Here is a 19,785-nt window from a genome sequence, read left to right as displayed (position 1 = left end):
CTTTTTTCTGATCCAGCCGCAGTGCCTGGGAGTTGAGACCAGGATAGGGGAGTGGATAGTCAGCTTCGCCCGGGACAGGGGACCTCCTTCTAAAGCTGCAGTAAAAGTTGTTCAGCTCGTCCGCCAGTTCCTGGTGCATGACAGTGGGTTTTCTTGTAGCTGGTTATGGCTTGCATACCTCTCCAAACTGACGTGGGGTCGTTGGCCGAAAGGTTGTTAGTCAGCTTGTTGGAGAATCGGCTTTTAGCCAGCTTGATTATGACACCATTCAACATAAATTTGGCCACCAAACCCACTGGCAGTCCACTTTACTGAGCAGACTGGTTTAATCTCCCGGGAGACCAGTAGAGCTCCCTAACATTCTGGAGTTTCTTGAATATTCCAGGATAATATGCAATTATGGTGTGTTACCTTTACCTGCATTTTCTACTCCAGTTCCTGTTTTGTGTTCCTTGTTATTCGTCTGTGGTCATCTGTTTAATACAAGACATCCTGTGTTACAGTTATTTTGTGTATAATGAAGGTCTTGTCCCCCAGTTATGCCCATCTATTTTTATTGGCAAAGACATACAACTACAGATCAGTATTCTGAGGGCTTAATTCGGAGATATATTCAAAGTCAAACCCAATGGTTTGCGTACATCTCTGATGGTTGTGGATTTGAACTTCGCTTGTGCAGATCTGTGCCTGCGACGATGGTCGCAGTGCCCTCTAAGCCACAGTGCGACTGACATGCTGCAGCCAGTTGGGGACGGGCAGAGCCAGCATTTCAGAAAATGGGAGCCTGCTGAGAACAGTGGCTGTATCCTTGTAGCAGCTTCACTGATCCTGTCAGCATGAAAACACCAACTACCCTGAGTAACCTGTGGGGTACACAGATGACCAATATTGATGCAGATGATCCGACTCTATGGGTCTAATTCAGACCTGATCGCAGCAGCAACATTTTTCTCTAATGGGCAAAACTATGTGCAGTGCAGGTGGGGCAGATATAACATGTGCAGAGATGCGAGAGAGATGTGTGCTGAGCGAACCGCTCAGCACACATCTCTCCCACGGCTCAACACAGCGCGACGTGTGCTGAGCGTGCGGGGGGAGACGGGGGGCCGCTCACTCCACCCAGTGGGTGAAGTGAGCGACCCGCTAGATTGGCCTGCATGCAGGTCAGTCTAGCAGCAGCGATAGTGATGCGCGGGGCTGCGCATCGCTATCACTGTAGGGGGTACACACGGAGCGATAATGCTTAAATTCTAAGCAATCTAGTCAGATTGCTTAGAATATCGCTCCGTGAGTACCCCCATTTAGATTTGGGTGTGGTGGGTTCAAACTGAAATCTAAATTGCAGTGTAAAAATAAAGCAGCCAGTATTTACCCCGCACAGAAACAGTATATCCCACCCAAATCTAACTCTCTCAGCACGTTACATCTGTGATCTGCCTCCCCTGCATTGCAAATGGTTTTGCCCTTTAGAAAAAGATTTTGCTGCTGCGATCAGGTCTGAATTAGGCCCTATGTCTTAAGATGCAGAAACGGATCAGAGAAGCAAGCAAGACTCCTCCTGCGGCATTAGCATATTATTGCACAGCAGCCGAGTCCAAAGACGCAGCTGCTGAATAAACAGCAGCCATCTCTGATCAGGCCCTGAATGCTTACCTAAAAAATTAAAATAAGAATACAGTTGATGTTGCAATTTTAAATAATTCCGTGCTAGCAATGATGTATTTAATAAATGCTAATTAGCCATCCTTTTGCTATGGCTTTTAGCTGCAGGCAGCATGAGCTCGCTTTACTAAACACCATATCGAAAGAAAATGAAGCAGAAGCCTAACACATAATTAAACTGTTTTTCTAAATAGCCGGAATTTAGACTGATGCACCAACACTACAATCCATCTATTTCTGACATATTCAGTTATTTATATCCAGCCGAACTCTAATTTCCTGTTTTGCATCTGTATTTTTTTCCTGTGTACTTGCTGCAGCTTTTGCTAGAAAATAAAAGCCATTTATAATTGATTAGTGCTGGCATACTTTGCAATTTCCTGCTAATCTCTTTCATTGTGCTTTCTATAAATTGATAGCATAGAAGAAACAAATCCCAGTTAAAGTCAATCTGCAAAGTGCTAGTGTTTTAGTTGTATTAAACACAACAGCATTACACACTGTAGCATTTGTCATCTTCATATCCTTCCTCTTTTTATTCAAACACTGGAAAAATCATGACGGTCTCTGTGCTTGGTAAGCTCAAATTGCACATAGTAGTTTACTTAATTTGTTGTGAAAAGACCAATCTGTAATTAAAGTTGTTAGATGTCACACAGATATTTCTATTAAATAGGACGTATGTGAATGTTTGAATTAAAGTCTTTGCAGAAAATATTACAATTATTATAACTGATGCATATAATTAACCTGTAAGGGTTGTATCTGTACATAGCATTTTTTGGGGGTAATACACTTCTAAGGACTGTGTATGGAACTATGGATAAGGAAAAAAAAATCTGAATTTTTGTCTGTCTTTTCGTTCCAGACATTACGCAAAAACTATGGGATGAATTTGGATTGCAATTTTACTATTGTATAGCTTAGTGACCTAGAAAGAAACTGAGGTACTGTATGTATTACCTCGATGTGACATCAGGGAGAGTTGCAGTAAAGGAAAAACTAGATGCTTGAAACTCGGTGAGTGCAGTGTGCAGGCTCCTCAAGAACAAAATGACTATATGTATATATATATATATATATATATATATATATATATATATATATATATATATATATATATATATATACAGGTTGAGTATCCCATATCCAAATATTCCGAAATACGGAATATTCCGAAATACGGACTTTTTTGAGTGAGAGTGAGATAGTGAAACCTTTGTTTTCTGATGGCTCAATGTACACAAACTTTGTTTAATACACAAATTATTAAAAATATTGTATTAAATGACCTTCAGGCTGTGTATATAAAGTGTATATGAAACATAAATGAATTGTGTGAATGTACACACACTTTGTTTAATGCACAAAGTTATAAAAAATATTGGCTAAAATTACCTTCAGGCTGTGTGTATAAGGTGTATATGAAACGTAAATGCATTCTGTGCTTAGATTTAGGTCCCATCACCATGATATCTCATTATGGTATGCAATTATTCCAAAATACGGAAAAATCCCATATCCAAAATACCCCTGGTCCCGAGCATTTTGGATAAGGGAGACTCAACCTGTATATATAAAAAATGCAGCAACTCCGGCACTCCAATGAATCAGCTAAATATCAATACTTGCTCCTGTGCCTTCCATCAGGGGGGCTACCCCAGGACAATAGCAAAGAAAGAGGCGGCACTCGGAGTCAACAAAATCAAAACTTGTATTGGAAAAGAATGTTGTATTGTGAAAATCAAACAATAAATACCCACTTACCCCCATGGGCCTCCCTCACCAGCGGGCGTCCCCCGTCACGTTGCCTGCAAGCTCCGGCATCCTTCCGGCCTCCGGCGGCGGGGTGGAAATGACGTAACGGGGCCCAGCCTGGTAACCATGACAACCCGTTGCCCCAGCCAGACTACCGCGACATCTCCGACTTCCCACACCCGGGCGGAAGTGACGTTCCGGACTTCGGCTAGTAACCATGGGGACGCTGTGTGTACAAAACATAACAGCATTTAGTGAAAACACATTGCAAATATAAAAATTGATTAATTCTTACTAACAGTGGCTTGTCTCTAGGGCAAATTCATACAGTGAATAATAATGAATAAAACAGTTTATACAACAATGTGCTGGACGTTAAATCTTATATTAAAATCTTTTATTAAAAAAACCAGCAAGTGATATAATCTGACCACTATACAGAGGGAGGGCAAAAACAAAACCCGCATATGCAAATCATACCTTAATTACATCATCACTAGTAATATATACACCCTGCCTCCTATTGTGACACTATACACCTGCCATCCGTTCTATTAAACCTACTAATAAATGACTCCTCATACTGTGGCTAGTAAACAAACAGGCTGCTAAAATAGGACAAACATCACGTGAAATGTCACAGACTCATGTCACAAAAAATGTATAAGACCAAGGGATTCATTAAGATCTTTAGGCCGCAGTGTTTGTAATTTAAAAATCCACCGGGACTCAAGTTGTAGGAGCTTCCTGCAGGGGACAGGGGCAGGAAGCTCCTACAACTTGAGTCCCGGTGGATTTTTAAATTACAAACACTGCGGCCTAAAGGTCTTAATGATTCCCTTGGTCTTATCATTTTTTGTGACATGAGTCTGTGACATTTCACGTGATGTTTGTCCTATTTTAGCAGCCTGTTTGTTTACTAGCCACAGTATGAGGAGTCATTTATTAGTAGGTTTAATAGAACGGATGGCAGGTGTATAGTGTCACAATAGGAGGCAGGGTGTATATATTACTAGTGATAATGTAATTAAGGTCTGATTTGCATATGCGGGTTTTGTTTTTGCCCTCCCTCTGTATAGTGGTCAGATTATATCACTTGCTGGTTTTTTTAATAAAAGATTTTAATATAAGATTTAACGTCCAGCACATTGTTGTATAAACTGTTTTATTCATTATTATTCACTGTATGAATTTGCCCTAGAGACAAGCCACTGTTAGTAAGAATTAATAAATTTTTATATTTGCAATGTGTTTTCACTAAATGCTGTTATGTTTTGTTTTGTACACACAGCGTCCCCATGGTTACTAGCCGAAGTCCGGAACGTCACTTCCGCCCGGGTGTGGGAAGTCGGAGATGTCGCGGTAGTCTGGCTGGGGCAACGGGTTGTCATGGTTACCAGGCCGGGCCCCGTTACGTCATTTCCGCCCCGCCGCCGGAGGCCGGAAGGATGCCGGAGCTTGCAGGCAACGTGACGGGGGACGCCCGCTGGTGAGGGAGGCCCATGGGGGTAAGTGGGTATTTATTGTTTGATTTTCACAGTGTTTAATTGTTCTGAGGAAGGGGAGCACGTCCCCGAAACGTCAACATTCTTTTCCAATACAAGTTTTGATTTTGTTGACTCCGAGTGCCACCTCTTTCTTTGGTATATATATATATATATATATATATATATATATAAATATATATATATATATATATATATATATATACAATCAGTGCTATTTTTGTAGAAAAATAGGTTCAGGTACTCCCAGGGTGGGCAGCAGTGGGCAGGGCTGTGGATAATGTGGGTGGAGCTACAGTGAGCGGGCACTTTTCTAAAAACTAAATAATTAATAATAAAGAATTTGCACGTGCCCTAAGTGCGCACCACTACCTTATACCCCAGTTTTGCAATCTGCTTGCCCAGACATTGCGCACCACAGAAAAAAAACTAAAATCTGATTCTTGCCCCTTACATTATTTGTAATTTTTCCTCCTTACAGTAATACCCCTTACACAATATGCCACACACCGTAATGCCCATTACACATTATGACACATGCCGTAATGCCCATTACACATTATGTCATACACTGTAATGCCCAGTACACAATATGCCACACACCATAATGCCCACTACACATTATTCCACACACTGTAATGCCCATTACACATTATGCCACACACAGTTATGGCCCTGACACCATTTTATGCCCCCACACAATAATGCTCCCTACAAATGAAGTCAAACAGTAAGGCTTCTAATTACTTTTAAATGACCTGCGCATTGTCAGGAGTCTTGCTCATTGCCAAGGGTTTCATGCTCGTTGACAGGGGTTTCATTCTCTGGGTTCCATGCTCATTGCCAGGGGTTTCATGCTCGTTGACAGGGGTTTCTTGTTCATTGCCAGTGGTCTCATGCTCGTTGCCAAGGGTTTCATGCTTGTGTCAGGGGTTTCATGCTTGTTGCCAGAGGTCTCATGCTTGATGCCAGGAGTTTCTTGCTCGTTGCAAGGGGTTTCATGCTTGTTGCCCGGGGTCTCATGCTCGTGTCAGGGATCTCATGTTCATTGCCAGTGGTTTCATGCTCATTGCAAGGGGTTTCCTGCTCATTGCCAGGGGTCTCAAGCTCATTTGCAGGGGTCTCCTGCTCATTGCCAGGGGTTTCAAGTTCATTATCAAGGGGGAGGGTGGGTGCAGACTTGAGGAAGCATAACAATAGCCCCAGCAGTGGTTTGAGAGTGCCGAGGGCTGTGGGGGCACTTCCACTGGTAGCAGTTTAAAAAAAACCTCTAAAAAAGGCCACCGCTGAGGAGGAGACAGACACTAGAGGTCCTACCGTTACCAGCGGAAGAGAAAAACCTTTGCTGGCATGGCAGTCAGGACGTTCTGGCATGCCATTCCTGGTGACATAATATTCCTTTATAAAATATATACAGTACATATATTGCTCACCTTGAAAAATGCTAAGGGATGCAGGCGTAGATCTCAGAACCAGCTGGTTCTCCCATGGGCAGCTTTACGTGGCTTACACTAAGCAGCATTTTGTGTTAATTCCTGAAGGAAAAGGTACAAATATTGTTTGCAAAGAAATTTTGTGATCTACTGTATGTGTACAATATAAAATATACATCACAATATTAGATTGCACTACTGTCTTTGTATAATTAGCTCTGCTGAGCAATAAAAGATATCCACGTGAGTGAAGCTGCATGCTAGTGGTAAATAAGAGATGAGTAATATGTTTCAGCAAATTTTTGAGTTTCTGGACCTTTGTCTTTCGAAAATGTCAAAAGTAATTGCGAAGGTTCGGTTAAAATAACACAGCCCAAAAAAAAATTGTTTAGTTTCCAAGGATATTTGAAAGAATTTAGGGTATATTAGGGTTGCTGAATTCAAAAATGAAAGCAGTATTTTTTTTAAATTGGGTCTAGATCTTGAGATCATAGACACCAGAGTTGGAGTGGCCCACAGGAGCACCCGGGAAACCCCCGGTGGGCCCCACTGCTTGAGGGCCCACATTATACTCCAAGGATCATGTTCCAGACTGTGCACTAATTATACATTATACATACGTTACATTATACTGCACATTACTATGGCGTATTTTCTACAGTGCATTCCTGTTATTAATCTGGTACATTATAATGCATGCACCAGCAGTATTTACTATATATATTTATCAAGGGGCCCAGACTGCACTCTTTAATGGTTAGTAAAGCCTCTGTGGTGATTGGCAACACCCCTAAGTATGGGCCCATACCACTGCATTCCCCCTGTGGGCCCTTCATGCCCCAGTCTGATACTGATGGGCACCCTCATTAATAGGGAATTTTCTGAAAGGTGAGACATGGTGAGACATGAGAATATTCGAGGTGTTCACTCCACAATCTTTCTAGAATATTCCACCAGCGTATGTATGTGTTCACCCACTGTCAGTTGACAGTTGGTATGTAAGTGGTTTACATTATCAATTGTGTTTTTCTTGTTTCTCGTCCATTTATCTAGCAAAACTGATGTCATATTCGAAATCAGCACCACAAAGTTACCCTAAAATGATTGGCAACAAAAGGAATGTTAATTAGTATAATATTTTAGAAAAAAATGGCTTTTAAAATGGGATTGATTAAAAACAAGTGATGAACTAAAACAACAATTTATAAAAGATGTGAAATTAATCTTATAAAAAGAGAACTATTGACCCGATTTTGAAAAAACATTTTGCAAGTAAGTTGATAGAGGTTTGCACCTCTGATATTATATACAGCATGTCATAAATAAAGATAAAATGAAACTAAATTCAGTTACACATGTGTTTTTATTATCCAGTCAAACCAAAGATTAGTTTATGATGAACGTTTCTAACAATGTTTAGGTTGGTCATCACCTTAAGTGGTAGGTTTATTAAGCAGCATATTTTTGGGTGGGTTTGAAACCATTGCACATGGCCAGCAATATTGCCCTCCAAACTAACGGATATATTATCAGCAATGTGCAGTCGTTATAAATCCCCTAAATGTATGGGAAACCCGGCATTGTTCAAATCCAAAAAAAGCCTCCCTTGTCACGCTTGGCTTGGAATGAGGATCCGGCGGCTGAGGTTTGCCTGAGGAAGCGAACACTTGCGAGTGAAGAAGACGAGGAGGCTGGATGTAGTTCCTTCTCATGGGATAGGAGCACCTTGAAACTAGAAGGACACTGAAGAAAACGAACTGAGAACTGTGGTTTGAAGGATGAGACTGAAAAAAACTGAGGTTAATGAACTGTGGGCTGTGAACTGTGGTTTGAAAGACGAGGTTGAAGAGCTGGAGACTGAGCTGTGGCTTGAAAGACGAGACTGAAGAGAAGTAAAGATAATGAACTGGAGACTGAACGGTGGCTTGAAAGATGAGGCTGAAAAGCACTGAAGATAGTGAACTGGAGACTGTGAGCTGTGGCTTGAAACACGAGGCTGAAAAGCACTGAAGATAATGAACTGGAGACTGTGAGCTGTGGCTTGAAAGACGAGGCTGTAAAGCAATGAAGATAATGAACTGGAGACTGTGAGCTGTGGTTTGAAAGCACTGAAAAGCACTGAAGATAATGAACTGGAGACTGTGAGCTGTGGTTTGAAAGACGAGGCTGAAAAGCACTAAAGATAATGAACTGGAGACTGTGAGCTGTGGCTTGAAAAATGAGGCTGAAAAGCACAGAAGATAATGAACTGGAGACTGTGACTGTCAGCGACCGGAGACCCTCGGCAGATCGGGGATCCCGGTACTGCCCCCACAGGTGAAAGCAGGTTAGGAATGTTGGCATTCTGTAATTAGAAAAACAAAGGCAGAGCAAAACTAGAGAGTAACCAAGGGACTGGAGTAACCTGGGAGGACAGAGCTGGAGCACCTACACCTAGTTAGTAACCTGAAGCACTGTCACCCATACCATGAACCAGCTCCCTTTTAACAGGAGAGGCCTCCCTGGATTGGCTGGACACAATAATGAGCCTGTGCTGTTGGCTCAGAATTTTGGTCTCCAACATGGCGGCCCCTGTACAGCAGACACACCATGCAGTATTACTGGACCATGTCCCCACCCCTGGCTCCCGGCGGTAGCCTCTTGTGCAGGCAAGCCTGCCGCAGCAGCCTTCCTGCTACCGCGAGAATGGATCCGCCTCAGCAGCCCTTACCGCTGCGAGTGAACTCGCCACAGCAGCCCAGCACCGCCGCAGCCCAGCACCTGATCGGCACTCCCCGTGGCTCCAATCCCACGGTAAGGCACCGGGTTCTGAAAGTACCCCACCTTCTTTGATGGTGGACTCTGGACACCTTCGTGGTTTGGTTGGGTACTTAGTATGAAAGGCTCGAATTAATCTTGGAGCATGGACTTCTTCTGTGGACATTTCCTTGGGTCCATTCCCTTTCCAGGCGATAAGATAATGGGGATGACCGTATCTTCTGTGAGAGTCGAGGATCTTGTGAATCTCAAATTCATCTTCTTGAGCAGACTGGATTTTAGGAGTCTTAGGCAATACAGCCCGAAATCAGTGTAGAACCAGAGGTTTCAAAAGTGAAATATGAAAAGCATTCAGAATTTTCAAATGGGGAGGTAGCTTCGCCTTGTAAGCCACTGCATTTAAGACCTTCTCTATTGGGTACGGTCCAATAAACCTGGGTGCAAACACGATCTCCCACCTTGAAATCTGGAACAGCCCTCCGTCTTTGATCTTTGAAAATTTTGTATCTCTTGGACGTCTTAAGTAAAGCCTTGTGTACTTACTTCCAAGTCTTGGTGAACTGTCGTAGTGCTAGCTCTGCTGCAGGAACCTCGAGTGTTGGAAGATAATGAAAGTCAGGAATTCTCAGATAGTAACCGCAGTTTATGTAGAATTTAGAGTAAATTAGAGTAGATTTGGTAGCGGAATGAAAGAGATTGTTATGGAGAAATTCAGCAAACAAGGGATAATCTAACCAGTCGTCTTGGGAGGAGTCAATATCTAACGGAGAAAAGGCGCCCAATTGAGCCTATGTTGATATGCTGCCTGCTGCTCTCAATGAATAGGGTATTAGCAGACCCTATAAGAATAAATGAAAATAGGAAGGGAGGAAGAGAGCACAGACAGACTGAATTTGGACACAGTTTATTCCTAAATTAGCACAGACACTATGTACATGTATTCAGTGTCTTATCATTCAACAATAATATATCACATAAAACAGCAATAAACTTATTAATAATTCAAAGAGGATCCTCCACACTTAAAATCCATAAAATGTCCCACAGAACTAGTGCACTAGTAAATACCAATTTGGATGATGTGATAATCCTTAAAGCGATACCAATATGTTCATAAATTTGTATTTGATGATAACAACAAATAATTGTCTCTGTAGGGAGAAATTTCCAAATAGTGTTCCATATACCAGTTCCGGGGTAATAGAGTCACTTTGCCCTTTATAAAGTTAAAACTGTTACCGTAAGTAGCAAATGCACTGCTACCTCCAATGCTTTAGCCTCAAAACGTAACACAGCATGTGCTGCCTGTGCTCAAAGCTCACCACAGCGGCTCCGTCTGCCGTTCTCTAACTGTGACACTAAGACGGCATGTCAGAGCGGCGATCGTTTACCACTTCCCGGAGTGTTCAGATTGGCAGCGTTACAATTGACCAGGCGCCGCTGGCTCCAGAGGAGTTAACTGATGGCCACGGTCCCCGTGTTGCAGAGAGGACCAATGCAGGTGGCTCCAAATTAGATGCGCCGGACAGCGTGGTACACTGGAGGGTGAAAGAAAGTGGAGGCTGAAAAAACTTTGGAAGTGCTGGGATCCTAATGCAGCCCTGACGCGTTTCTCGACCGGCACACACTGGTCGTTTCTTCAGAGGGAGAGAATAATTATTTCCTTCCAAGTCTCCGTATTTATAGAGACCAGGGCCATTATTTACTAAAAATCCGAGTTTGGCCGATTTGTGTTTTTTTTTCTAAGTCCCAATCCGGGAATTCACTAAGCACCAATCTCGGCAGTGTCTGGTCTATTCGTAATGGTTTGAATGACAACCTTCCGAAATACGAATGAATAGACCATCGGTCAAACGCGGCTGTTATTTCATAGAATACGGGCATTCACTATTCATTCGTATTTGGGTGTTAGTTTCTGAGTGCTCAAGTGCGGGTCTGTTTTTTTCAATTCGTTTAAAAAAGCAGCAATAAAATAGACCTGCTTTTTCCAGTCGAGTTTGGATAACCATGCACGGATCAGTGAGATCCCTCAAAGAGCCCGAGGCTGGCTGTGCTTAGGAGGGGGGACCCCACGCAATTTTTTCCAGATTTTTTAAGACTTTAATCAACTTTTTAAGGTACACAATGATTCCTTTTGTTTTTTCAGGCAGTGTTTTACTCATCACTCCCGTAAAACACTGCCTGATATTACGAATCACATCGACATCGGAAAAATTGATTGTGCAAAACTCTGCAGCTTAGTGAATGATCGTATCAGGATTCAAAAAGTTGCAGTAAAATGCACCCGATACCATTCGAGTTCAAACACCCTTCAAAACGGCAAAAACACGAATATTAGTAAATAAACCCCCAGGAGATGATCATTAGTACAAACACCTGAAACACCACCTGTTTGGCTAACTTTCAGAGACGTGCATATAAGATTCTAATAATGCTTACACTTAAATAAACAATACCTGCAACAGAGATTATGAATAAATATTCTTATGGCAGAAGGCATATCTTATTAATAATAAATATAACAAAAATAAAAATATAAATAAATAAATAAACATTTCTAAGAGAGGAGACAGCAATATATAAATAGTGCATATATATGTATATAAAAATAACACACATATACACTTATAAATGTGCAATATATAAATATAAAACATTCCATAAATACATAATAATAAGCTAAGATAATTAATATTAATAGTATAGAATTAAACCCAACATTATATTAACCCCATCATCACTAGTGGTAGTGATAATGGTAATGTTGTTCACAATAGCGGAGACATATGGGAAAACGAAAAATTACATTGATGAATACATAACTGTGCAAAGAGCAAAATATGCAAATAGCAAATATCCATTTATATTGTATCTCTCGGATACTAAAAAAGGACAAATAAATTAAAAATACAACAAGGTTAAAAGAGAAGAAGAAAGAGGGGGGGAGGCATAGGAAGGGGCGGGTAACAACCCATCCCATTCACTAAATTTCAGACTAGCCCTATTCATACTCATTTCGATAAAAATATATGAACATAAGAGATGTATAAATAAATACATAAATATATAATAAGGGATGAAGACCAAAGATGGAGAAAAAGGAGGAGGAAGGGGGGGGGGGCAAGGCTGGACCGGCAGTGGGTGGATCCGCACCCATAGAGGGCAGAGAGATATATTTAAACTCAATCTGCCCCAATGGGACGGATACCAATCCCCTCACTCGATCCTTCCAAAACCATTAGTAAACCAAGATAATTAATCATGAGGAATGACCAGGCAAGGACCCCCTGGGAACAAGGGTGACCCTGCCTATATTCACTGGAACAAAACTACTGAGATTGCCCAATGAAACTCATTAGATAGCATTAAGCTCCACAGTGTCATTAAGACCATGTGGGCTCAAAGTATGTAGTTGAAAAATCCAAAAGGCTTCGCGTATGCATAGCCTTCTGTATCTATTCCCTCCCCTCATGGTTAACTTCACATGTTCAACTGCTCTGATGGTTAAACCACTAACATTACCCTTCTGACACAAAGAGACGTGACTAGACAAACTATGGGTTTTAATATTCTTTACAATATTCCTCTTGTGCTCCATGAACCTTTCATGGAGAGAACGAATGGTGCGGCCGACATACCGTAGGCCGCACTTGCATTGAATGACATAGATCACAAAATTAGTCCTGCAATTCATGAAGCCCTTAATCTCAAACTCTTCTGATCTACTATAGGACCTAATTTTTGTACACTTGTTCTCAACAAAGAGGCAGGTCACACATCTATCTTTATCACATTTAAAAATCCCATTAGGTTTTGGAGGTAACTTCAATATATTTTCTCCCACCTCCTTAGATTTTCTTCGAAATAAACTAGGTGCTAGTTTTTGCTTCAGGGAGATAGCCTTTCTAAACACAACTAGATTCCTTCCCGTTAGGGTTGTTTCCAGGAGTTTGTCAGATTTTAAAATGGCAGAATTTTTAGTAATTATCCTTTTAATGTCCCTTGCAGCTGTATTATATTGAGTAACAAAGGATAATGACCTATCACTAGATTCATGCCTCACCTTATTTCTATCTGGATGGATTAATGTAGTCCTAGATTTAAGTTGAGTTTCTCTAAGGGCTTTATCTAAGATATGTGCAGGATTCACTTGCCTTAAAAATGCAGCATACATAGTTTCTGCTTGATTATTAAAAGTCTCTTCTGTAGAACAATTCCGACGTAACCGTTGGAACTGTCCTTTGGGTATATTCAACTTCCACGGTTTGTAATGACCACTTGCAAAATGTAAATAGTTGTTACAATCCACATCTTTGATATATGTGGAGATAACAATCTTACTATCCTGAATAGTGACCGTGATATCAAGAAAATTAATAGACACTTCACTGAAATTATTAGTGAATTTCAAGCCTAATGTGTTTGAATTAAGAAGACCAGTGAGATATGAAAAAGGTGAAACATCCTCATCCCAAATAAAAAATAATTCAACTATATATCTTCTATAAAGGACCAGGCCCGCACCGAGACAGCCACCCCAAATTTGGTGTTCTTCTTGGGAGGAGGACATAAATAGATGTAGGAAGGTTTCAAGATCCTGATTTACTCTTTCCGTCTGGCCATTCATCTGGGGGTGATATGCGGAGGAAAAGTTAAGTTTAACTCCAAGGGCTGAACAGAGTGATTTTCAGAACTTACTGTAGCTACGAACTGAGGTACTCAATCTGACACAATCTCTTGTGGTAATCCATGAAGTCGAAAGATCTCTGTCACAAATAACTTTGCCAGATGAGATGCAGATGGAAGGCCAGAAAGAGGAACGAAGTGTGCCATTTTAGAGAACCGATCCACAATGACCCAGATATTGTTTCATCCTCCAGAAGCAGGTAAGTCAGTTATAAAGTCCATAGAGATGTATGTCCATGGTCTTTGAGGTACTGGCAATGGGTGAAGTAACCCAGAAAGAGAACCCTTAGGACTTTTATGCTGTGCGCATTCTGGACAAGCGGCTATGAATTCCTGCATGGCAGTTTTGAGATGAGGCCACCAGTAGGAATGCTGTGTAAACTTGAGAGTTTTGAGACCCCCCGCATGGCCCATAAAAGGTGACGTATGAGCCCATGTCAGCAACTTCTTTTGTAGGCCCAGAGCAACGAAAGTTCTACCTGGAGGAGGAAGCTGGGTTGTACGAGTGTCAGAGAAAGAAGTGGGATCCAAGATGAACTGTTCTCCTGTGCAATCAACAGAAGCATCAGAATTTACAGAGCGAGAAAGTGCAACCGCTTTTTTGTTAAGAGAACCTGGACAGTAACTGAGTGTAAAGTTGAAAAGAAAAGGGCCCATCTTGCTTGGCATGGATTCAGAGGCGTCACTAGGGTTGGTGTCACCTGGTGTGGTAACTCATGGTGTCACCACGCATGGACTTCCTCCCATATCACACCACACGGAATCCTTAGTATTGTTTTTGTACTAGTTTTACTTGTAAATCATAAATCCTGTATATCACTGAATGCGATGGCAATAGTAGTGACATAGGACACTATTCAGGTTGGTTTGCATATTCTGCTAAAAGCAGAATCTGCAATCATTTCTGTAGCATGCTGGGGTCCGTCCGGCATGCTGATTGGCATCCAGCAATGCAATCGCAAAATAATTGAGATCTTATCGCTGAAGCAGAAACTAAAGATGACCCCCTGCAGACATAGCTAGGCTGCGTATGCAGGCGATGCACTGCCAATTTTTGGGTTGCAGTGGGCGCGTATGATGTCACGTAGCCACCCCAAAAAAGCTCTGACTCCCTCTGCTGCCAGTGGCGTAATTAGACATTTTAGTGCTGTGTGCAAGATAGGGCATTGGTACCAACCTGTATGTAAAATAGGGGCGTGGCTTCATGGGGAAGGGGTGTGGCCACAAAATATTACCAATTCATATTACGGTGCACAGTAGTCTACATTATTCAAATTACGCCGCACAGTAGTGCCACTACACCAGGTAGAGCCCCTTTTACACATTACGGCGGATAGATTCCCCTTTTTACACATTACAGCAGACAGAGTTCCCCTTTTACACATTACGGCAAACAGCCTCCCCTTTTTACACATTACGTCAGACAGCGCCTCCTTTTTACACTTTATGGCAGACAGCGTCCCCTTTTTACACATTACGGCAGACAGAATAGATTATACTTACCATTTCTCCGCTGGCTCAGTCAGTCAGGCTCCTCGGTGCTGGCAGGGGAGAAGGAAGAGGAGGGAGAAAGAGGAGGGAGGCAGCCGCAGCTGTGCACTGTAATTGCCGGCGGCGCCACTGCAGCTGTCCCTATCCTTCCGCATTGGCTGGCCGCCGCTGCTGTGCATGCTGGGATGAGGGAAGTGCATCCCAGCATTCACAGCAGCGGCGGCCAGCCTATGTGGAATGAGAGGGACAGCTGCAGCGGCGTTGCCACCAATTACATAGCGCTGCTGTGGCTCCTTCCCTCCACCTTCTCCCTCCTCTTCCTTCTCCGCTGCTGCTCCTCTCCTCCTCCGACACAGACGGCTTGTAATGAGTCAATTTGACTCATTACAAGCTGCTGACTTTAGGGAATGGGGGCCGTTGCGCCCTCAGCGCGACTGTGCTCTGTGCCAGGCACACCTGACACACACAGCGGCACTGCCCGCCGCTGTCAATGAAAGTGTATCGCATCCTTCAGGGATGCAAGCGCACTTTGATTGCATGCGCACTGTTACCGTGGCATATTTTTGCAAAAATCGCACAACTGCGATTATTGCTAAAATGAAATGCGACCAGAATTAGGTCCATAAACAGCTAATGGGCCCTACACATTAGGCGATATAACTGCACGATATGAACGTTCTCGTTCATTAATGAATGAGAACTAGTTCATATTGTTAAGTATGTAGGCACCAATGATGAATGATGCGTGGCCCCACGCACGTTCATCATTGGTGCCGGGTCGCTTATGCATGCAGGCCAATATGGACAATCTCGTGCATATTAGCATGTAATGCTATGGATCCGGGTGACGTTATACCACACAGTGTGAGCAGAAAATCACATTATAGCACACAGAATGAGCCAAAAATTACATTATAGCACACTGAATGAGCCGTAATTCACATTAAAGCACACTGAATGAGCCGAAATTCACATTGTAGCACACTGAATGAGCCGAAATTCATATTATAGCACACTGAAAGAGCCGAAATTCACATTATAGCACACTGAATGAGCAGAAATTCACATTATAGCACACTGAATGAGCCGAAATTCACATTATAGCACACTGACTGAGCCGAAATTCACCTTATAGCACACTGAATGAGCCAAAATTCACATTACGCAACATAGATGAAGACAAAATTCACATATGCCACACAGTATGATCCACAATTCAGGGCCAGGGAGATTGACAGCAGGGTCAGTGACAGAGAGACAGTGACATAGAGTGGGACAGCAGTGACAGAGAGAGGGACAGAGACATAAGGAAACAGGGTAAGAGTACCTGAGCAGTGGAGGGGGGTGTAGTCGGCGGCGGTGCAGAGTTGAAGGCCCTGGGCAGCGGAGAACGTGGGCGGCGGCAGTGTGCAGAATGTGGCTGGCGGGGGTGAGGAGAATAGCAAGCCGTAAGAGCCTCCTCCCACTTCTCCCTCCTTGAGTCCCAGCAGCGCAAGCTGCGGAGTGGCGGCACAATGACGTACAGACCTGGCCACGGCGGAGTCTTCCTCTTCCAGCAGGGGGAGGGATGCAATCATAACTGTGCCGCGGCGGAGTCTTCTGGATGCAGGCGGGGGTGTATGATTTTTGAGTCGGCGGGGGTGTGATCGTAAGTGTAGTGCTTGGTGCCGGATGGCAAACAGAGCACTGCAGTTACGATCACACCCCCGCCGACTCAAAATCTTATACCCCCGCCTGCAACAAGAAGACTCCGCCGCGGCACATTTATGATTGCATCCCCCAACTTCAGCAGGTGCTCTTGGATATATTCGGACATTGCTCATGTCTCTGGGAGAGATAGGGGATAAGGCCGACCTCTGGGAGCGGTCTTGCCAGATATCAGATCAATAGGGCAGTCCCAACTTCGTTGCGGGGGTAAAGTCTCGGCCCCTTGCTTGCTGAAGACATCCGAGAAAGACTGGTATTCCGTGGGAAGACTAGCGGTACTTAGAGTGAGAAGAGGTCTTACTGTAGATAGGCAATTGTGGAAACAGAATTCTTCTCAGGTGATTACGTCCATAGTTTGCCAGCCTATGTGAGGATTATGTCTCTGTAACCACAGTAATCCCAGGATTAATTCATTAGAGGCTTTAGGAACTGCAAGGAAAGAGATGATCTCCAAGTTAGTAAAACAGAATCTTTCCTGGTGAGTAATTCTGTGGAGTCTCCTATCTTAACCTCTCCGGCATAAGCTAGGAGCAAGAATTTCCCGGACGTTGCTTACAGAACTTAACAAAGTGATCGGATGCACCAGAATACATGCACAGATTTCCTTGTCTCCATCTCTGGCGTTCCTCATTGGAGAGACGTGAGCGATTGAGCTGCATGGGTTCCTCCGCTATCGGAGACGGTGGTTGAGGTGGAGGATTGACCAGAGGCTTGGGTCGATTTGACTTTGCTTTCTCCAGACAGCATTCTCTGTACCTTAGGTCCACTTTATTACACAAAGAAATTAACTTATCCAATTTATCTGAACGTCCTGAGTAGAGATGAGCGGGTTCGGTTCCTCGGAATCCGAACCCGCCCGAACTTCAGCTTTTTTTACACGGATCCGAGCGACTCGGATCTTCCCGCCTTGCTCGGTTAACCCGAGCGCGCCCGAACGTCATCATGACGCTGTCGGATTCTCGCGAGGCTCGGATTCTATCGCGAGACTCGGATTCTATATAAGGAGCCGCGCGTCGCCGCCATTTTCACACGTGCATTGAGATTGATAGGGAGAGGACGTGGCTGGCGTCCTCTCCATTTAGATTATAAGAGAGAGAGATTTACTGGAACTTAGGACTAGGAGGAGTACTGTAGAAGTGTAGAGAGTGCAGAGAGTTTACTAGTGAGTGACCACCAGACAGTGCAGTTTATTTAATATATCCGTTCTCTGCCTGAAAAAAGCGATACACACAGTGACTCAGTCACATACCATATCTGTGTGCACTGCTCAGGCTCAGCCCAGTGTGCTGCATCAGCTATATATATTATATATCTGTCTGACTGCTCAGCTCACACAGCTTATAATTGTGGGGGAGACTGGGGAGCACTGCAGTGCCAGTTATAGGTTATAGCAGGAGCCAGGAGTACATAATATTATATAGTGAGTGACCACCAGACAGTGCAGTTTATTTAATATATCCGTTCTCTGCCTGAAAAAAGCGATACACACAGTGACTCAGTCACATACCATATCTGTGTGCACTGCTCAGGCTCAGCCCAGTGTGCTGCATCATCTATATATATTATATATCTGTCTGACTGCTCAGCTCACACAGCTTATAATTGTGGGGGAGACTGGGGAGCACTGCAGTGCCAGTTATAGGTTATAGCAGGAGCCAGGAGTACATAATATTATATTAAAATTAAACAGTGCACACTTTTGCTGCAGGAGTGCCACTGCCAGTGTGACTGACCAGTGACCTGACCACACTGACCACCAGTATAGTTAGTAGTATACTTATATTGTGATTGCCTGAAAAAGTTAAACACTCGTCGTGTGACTTCACTTGTGTGTTGTTGTTTTTTTTATTCTATAAAAATAAAACTCATTCTGCTGACAGACAGTGTCCAGCAGGTCCGTCATTATATAATATATAATATATACCTGTCCGGCTGCAGTAGTGATATATATATATTTTTTATATCATTTATCATCCAGTCGCAGCAGACACAGTACGGTAGTTCACGGCTGTGGCTACCTCTGTGTCTGCACTCAGCAGGCAGTCCGTCCATAATTGTATACCACCTAACCGTGGTTTTTTTTTCTTCTTTATACATACATACTACTACGACATCTCTTTATCAACCAGTCTATATTAGCAGCAGACACAGTACAGTACGGTAGTTCACGGCTGTGGCTACCTCTGTGTCTGCACTCGGCAGGCAGTCCGTCCATAATTGTATACCACCTAACCGTGGTTTTTTTTTCTTTCTTCTTTATACATACATAGTTACATAGACATCTCTTTATCAACCAGTCTATATTAGCAGCAGACACAGTACAGTACGGTAGTTCACGGCTGTGGCTACCTCTGTGTCTGCACTCGGCAGGCAGTCCGTCCATAATTGTATACCACCTAACCGTGGTTTTTTTTTCTTTCTTCTTTATACATACAAAGTTACATAGACATCTCTTAATCAACCAGTCTATATTAGCAGCAGACACAGTACAGTACGGTAGTTCACGGCTGTGGCTACCTCTGTGTCTGCACTCGGCAGGCAGTCCGTCCATAATTGTATACCACCTAACCGTGGTTTTTTTTTCTTTCTTCTTTATACATACATAGTTACATAGACATCTCTTTATCAACCAGTCTATATTAGCAGCAGACACAGTACAGTACGGTAGTTCACGGCTGTGGCTACCTCTGTGTCTGCACTCGGCAGGCAGTCCGTCCATAATTGTATACCACCTAACCGTGGTTTTTTTTTCTTTCTTCTTTATACATACATAGTTACATAGACAT

The sequence above is a fragment of the Pseudophryne corroboree genome, chromosome 4, assembly GCF_028390025.1.
Source record: "Pseudophryne corroboree isolate aPseCor3 chromosome 4, aPseCor3.hap2, whole genome shotgun sequence".
In the NCBI taxonomy this organism is placed as follows: domain Eukaryota; kingdom Metazoa; phylum Chordata; class Amphibia; order Anura; family Myobatrachidae; genus Pseudophryne; species Pseudophryne corroboree.
The sequence above is the reverse complement of the archived record's forward strand: the minus strand, read 5'-3'. Positions refer to the sequence as shown.